This window comes from Poeciliopsis prolifica, unplaced genomic scaffold (genome assembly GCF_027474105.1).
Source record: "Poeciliopsis prolifica strain line A6 unplaced genomic scaffold, Auburn_PproV2 SCAFFOLD253, whole genome shotgun sequence".
NCBI lineage: Eukaryota > Metazoa > Chordata > Actinopteri > Cyprinodontiformes > Poeciliidae > Poeciliopsis > Poeciliopsis prolifica.
In genome coordinates, this window is record NW_026562628.1 from 92,203 (window position 1) to 98,202 (window position 6,000).

Here is a 6,000-nt window from a genome sequence, read left to right on the forward strand (position 1 = left end):
TTTCAGCTGTGAGACTCCAGGAGTGAGTCTGATGAACAAAGCCAACACACATGCACACCAGAGGACAATACAAGGACCGTTACTGTGAGAAAAAGCTTGTTGGAGACAATCAACCAGGCAAAGACGGGACCAACCCCTTGCTGTTCCATTATAGCACCATCTGATGTGACAACAAAAAATAACTTTGTCTAAAACATGATAGTCAAACTGATGTGAAACTAGATGCACATTTTTTTTTGTATTTATTGTATGTTTAATGAAAATCGGATGAACAGAAACAGCAGCTCCCAGCTTTACTGGTGAGGCTACAACCCACTCTGTCCCGAGTGAAGAGAAATTTCCATTTAGATTGGAATTCATTATCGGCTTTAACATTAGTCCTCCAAAATAAATGGGAAAAAAAAGTTTCTTTTGTATTTTACATTCAAACTGCAGGATTTGATGACTCATCTAATCACAATGAAACTCCAGACCAACGACTGATTACATCTACAATTCATGAGTCGGCAGTGAAAACGCGCATTAAAGCCGAAACTAATTTTGTTTTTGTTTCTTGTCGTCCACAAACGCCTTCAATAATCAAAACGATTGAAGAAGTAAATTTTCACAAAGCAAGTCAAACATAATTGGTTTTATCGTTCAGGAAAAGCTGTGCACAGTGAAATCTCTGAGATTGTTTTGAAATGAACTGAAATAAAATTATGGGTACGAGAAAATGTAGCAATGACGATTGTAAATAAATTGTAAATATACTATGTTCTGTTTTAGGTGATGTCCCAAGCGGAGGGCCAACAGAAGAACCTTGTCCACTCCATTGACTCTCTGCCCACCAAAGGCCCGCTCTCCTGTTTGGACCAGGACCTGCTGCTGCTCAAAGCCACGTCGGCCGCCACGCTCAGCTGCCTGGGAGAGTGCCTGAACATCCTGCAGCAGACTCAGAGCCACAGCAGCCAAGCGCCGCCTCAGTCCCACGCCTCCCAGCGTAATCGGGGAACCCCCTCTGGTGAGTCCGCCGCGGGACCCATCCCGGTACTGGTACTGGAGCCCCCCACGGCTCCGTCCACCCCGTCCCCCTTATCGTTTCGGTCTTCACCACCTGAGCCCAGCTACGGCGGCAAAGCCAAGCCGGGGCAGCTCGACTGTGGCTCGTGTCAGTGCCTGATGGCTACGATGAACTTAAACGTTTGCAGTAAATGCTGTTGAATGTCGCACTTAATGTGCTTGAATATTTTCACTTTGTACCATTTCTGTTTGTCATGTTTTGTCCGTGTTTGTCATGTTTTGTTGGTTTTTGTTTCGTCAGTGTCATCAGTCCCATTGAAATACCCAAAATTCTTCAAGTGGTACCAAGTTCGAGCATGAAAGAGGAGCGTGGATGAAAGGGTTGTTCTCAGAAGCCCTTTAAGCATGTCAAACTGCATGTCAGGAGAGAAAAATGGCCTGTGAACGGGTATACTTGAAATAAAAATCTATGCACTTTTAAATCTCCTTATAGGATTAAATCTTTGCCAAAACAATCCACTCTGGTGCCTCAAGTGTCAGCCCTCCATCATGTTGAACCCGCTCTGTGCCTGGTCTAATAAAGATGTTTTGAATCATCTGAAGCTTGGTTCTATTTGGCAATAATCATTAAATCTGTCAGGACTTCTTTAAAATGGAGTATCCAGTTAATGAGCTGCTGTGGACTAATTCTGTTTTCCCCAAGCAAAGATGCACATTTATAATCCAGTTATGGTGATCAGGTTGCTGTAGAAAAAAACTCCATAAAAGTTTTTTTTTTTTACTTAGTAAAAAGGATTGGATTGCATGGTAATCTCCTGAATTGCTTTGGAGTAACACTTAATGCTCAGAAATTTGCTTCAGTTTCAAATTTCTGAGGAAATGGTTTTGCAGTTCACCTCCATAAACTGATTATTGGCTTTGATGCAATACCCATTTTGGGCTTTTATGTATTGAAGTTCTAATTCCAGCGTGAAACAATCAGACAACAAGCAACTTTGAGTTTTAATAACAACTTGGTGCACAAGTTGGAATTTATCGGTTGATTTATTTATTGTTTGATTAGCAAACTACACCTTGTAGACATCAGAAAGTCCAATCTCTCTGCATATTTAAACACTTTTTTGTTTAATTGGTGTTTTTAAACTGGTTACTTTTAGACAGAAGCTAAAAATGGTTTGCAATAAGGTTTGAAAGTTGCCAATGTTTAATGTGAACTCGTAGATAAAAATGTACTTTTACCAATTTTGACTGGATTCTGGTTAAGGAAATGTTTTGAAATGTTTGAATAAAAAGTAATCGCAATATTTTGATATTTTCATAACTCGTATTAAGGACCAAATTGAATTGTTGTGAATCTAAGATGTTTATACAACCAAAGTGTAAACGGTGAAGTTTAGGCAGCAATTCTTGTTTTGAATCCCCAAACCAGAACGTTTGTCTCTGACCTTCAGAAGGTAATGTTGCATCTGTGTTTAGGAGGTGGGGAAGGTTCCCCCCCTGAATCTGCCCTTCCTCACTGTCTCCTGGTCTTCTTTTTGCACCAGCCGTTGCCGTACCCTGCAGGGGGTTGTGTGGAGTGGGACCGCCGGGCCGCAAGTACAAACCTCTTTCTTCCTTCCGCTGCCTTGCTGATGAGTCCCGAGGGGGTCCGGCTGCTCCCCATTTTCGGCATGTACCCTCCACACCTCAGTGAAGAGTACCTTGATAGGATCCTTAATTTTGCGAGTTATTGGTGGCGTGCTTCACCAGCATGGGCTGCATCCTGACTTCATGCAGCTGATGGTGGGAGTTGCAAGAGAGGCGAATGGTTCACGCAGGAAAGCATTCCCAAGCATGAGGTTGCACTGAGTTTGGCTGGCACGTTGGCTCCTCAGATCACCTGTTGCTCCTTCAACAAGCAAATCAACCCATTGGAGTCAAATCTCGTTGTGTCAGAGGAGAGAACTAAATTTACAAAAAAATTAAAATAAACCTGCCAGTCAAAAAGCAGAGAGCAGATTTTAAGGTAATGCAGCGGAGGATCTTTGCTGCTCCCTCTAGATCTGTCGGATCGCTCCGGTTTTCCTTCTGCCAATGCTGAAAAGAGCTTGATGCGACGCCCTCCCCCACTTCCACCAGCACACAGAGCACTTTCCTACAAGGAAATGACAATCCATAAAGGAAGTCTACTTTACTTTGCAAACCTGTCCCTGTTGCAACCTGACAGACTCAAAGGAGAATTCGTCTTAATAAAATTATTTCCTAGGAAAGTAACTTTGCAGTTACAGGATTACAAACTCTGACCTTCAACCACTGGCCAGAAATGGAAGATAAAAACAATTGGAGAGATTTAGTGCATGACAAGTTCATTGCATTCTTTGAGTTGTTAGGCTTTTTGACCACTTGCATGCCTCTATCCAACAATAACATTGGATAGCTCCTGCTCATCAATTAACTCGATGCTTCATGGTGACTTACGTACAAATGTCCCAGTTAAGATGTTTTATCCCCAATTTCAATTAGACTCATTAAAAATCGGAAACGTTCCGGCAACAATGCATGAAGCTCACAAGAATGACACGAAACGTGAGCAAATTTAAGAGAAAACCAAGTTCAGCATGTTTTTGTTGTCACAGCTGAAGGTTTTATAAAACACAAACTGTATTTTTAAAGAAAATTCCCCTCCAATGACTTGTTAATATATTACAGGTTTTTAACACTTAGATGGTTCTGTTGTTTCTGAGAAAACATTAACAGGAGAGGAATCAATGCTTATTCAAGACGCATTTACAGGATTTATTGAAATCTGGAATTTAATTTTGAATTTTGTACAATTTAGGTATAGAAAATATTTTAAAAATCTCCTTCAGAAAATCTTCCCTTTTTTATATAATAAAACTCTCATAATACTTAGTATTGTTTTAATTATATTTAAATGACATACTTCAGTTTTGATTTATTATATCACAGCTTGACTTACAGCTTGCACATGTCAGAAATAAGTCCAAAAATGTCTGTCTCTACAATGTTTGCAGTCTAAACAACTTTAAGCAAATCTTTTCAGTGAACTTGTGGTTCTTAAACTCGACCTAAGTGCCAAAAACCCCCCTGATGCGTTTAAATACACAATAAATACAAAAGCTAGTGTCCAATTTGCTTCTAAAATAAGATTTCACCCTAACAGTATATCAAAATTAATTTCACATTCATGCCCATAAATGTAAAGTATAAACCTCTCACTAGACCTGTAGCTAAAAGTTTGTCATAAAAGTTAATTTCAAACATCTTCTGTTAACTATCAGTGTCTTTAAAGCTCCAAATATCACAAATAACCTTTTATTAATGATAAAAAAAAAGAATAAACTTAATTTCCATCTTGAAGTGTTTAACTTTTCACTCGTCTTCCTGCACAGCTTTCTGTTATTCTGACAGCAGAATCACTGTCAGGAGCTTCTTCACACTTTTCAGACGCAGGCTGACCGGCGCGTCAACACCACTCGGTTTGCACTGGCGGATATCAGGAGACGGACAGCGACGTGCGTTACACCTTTCACACAATTTAAGTGAATGATGTGGACATGAGACGGGCTTTTAAATAAAAGAAATCCTGTGATGTGGCAGCGAAGCTTTAAAATGAGAAGGATTTAGATTAGATTTAAGTCAAATGTGGGTTGAAGTATCCTTAGATGGATCATTGTGGATTCTGTTTCATGCAGAAGACACTAAATAATTGTTTTAACCAAGACAAATTAATTTAGATGAGAGTTGTGGGTTCGCGCTACGATAGATACTAATCACGCAGCAGTACGTCTGTAATTTAACCTTTGTCGCTAAATTTACCCATTTTTTTCACTACAATAATAAAACTCTTGACTTTTCTCCTTGTTATGCTAATATGTCACTGAACTCACTTAGAGAAAATCCTCACCTCAGAACCTAACAACAGCAAATCAACCAAAATGCAGCAAAATAACAAAAAAATTACGCCAATATGTTTCATAACTACAAATTAAAGTTTTAACATCTGCCTTTATGTTCACTAAAGAGTCAACTCTTTGACAACTTTTGACTTCCAGTGATTTAAGAGTGTAAGGATTAATTTCTAAACCCTTATTTCAGGATTCGTAGGGAGAGTTCAATAAAAAAATAAATAAAAAAATTACAATTTGTTCATCCTTATTGGTCTGGCTGCTCTCATAAAATGGGGAATAATTTTTGGTGCAGTTTTAGATCCTCTTGAACATGATGGTGTTCTTATTCTCCAGATCTCAGTCCAGTGGAGCTGAAAGCTCAACATGCAGTAGGTGTGGGATGCTGAAATCTTTGAAAAGCATTTATGAATAATTGAGGCAGTTCTGAAGCCAAAAACTGCTTCAAAACCCTAAAAGAGCTATTAAAGCTGGCTGGTGAAGTAGCTTGTAAGTTTGTAAACCAATAGGCCCATATTTTAATTATCTTAGTAAATACATTTTTCCATTTTATTTGCTTTAGTGCCAGATTTCTTACCCTGGTGTGCAAATTTATGCCACCCAAAAATGGAACAAATATATCAGGAGAATAAAAACAGCCATATTCTCTTGCATTTCCTTCAAAATTGGCCTTATTCTACCAAAAAAAGTAAAGCAAATATTGCATCAAAAATACCGAGAGCTACTATATGGTACCAGAACTGCTCTGCTGATGCAGGACCACAGAGAAAATGTCATTTAAATTTACCATATCGACCACATTGGGGACTCCTTAAACAGAACAAACACGCTTTTTAAGCATGTGCACCATGTGCTCACAAAAACAAAGCCAGGAATTATGTCTGAAATTAAAGATACGTCAGACAGACGATGCTGCAGTGGTGCAGCCGAGACAAAAGCAGATGAATACCAGCATGTGTGTGGAAAAGACAGCAGCGTCAAAAAACAAAAGTGCAACAAAACATGCAAAAATCTTACACACTTGCATTGTTTCTGTTTTTCTTTTTTAAACACAGACTTCATGTTTGGGTTTACATTGTTGCCTTTTATT

The 6,000-nt window shown here is 39.0% G+C and overlaps 1 pseudogene; it reads left to right on the forward strand.

The window, feature by feature from the left end:
* LOC129357482 (oxysterol-binding protein-related protein 10-like) overlaps positions 1-1,706 on the forward strand; it is a 46,031-nt pseudogene extending 44,325 nt beyond the window's left edge.
* Positions 1,707-6,000: the final 4,294 nt, after the last annotated feature.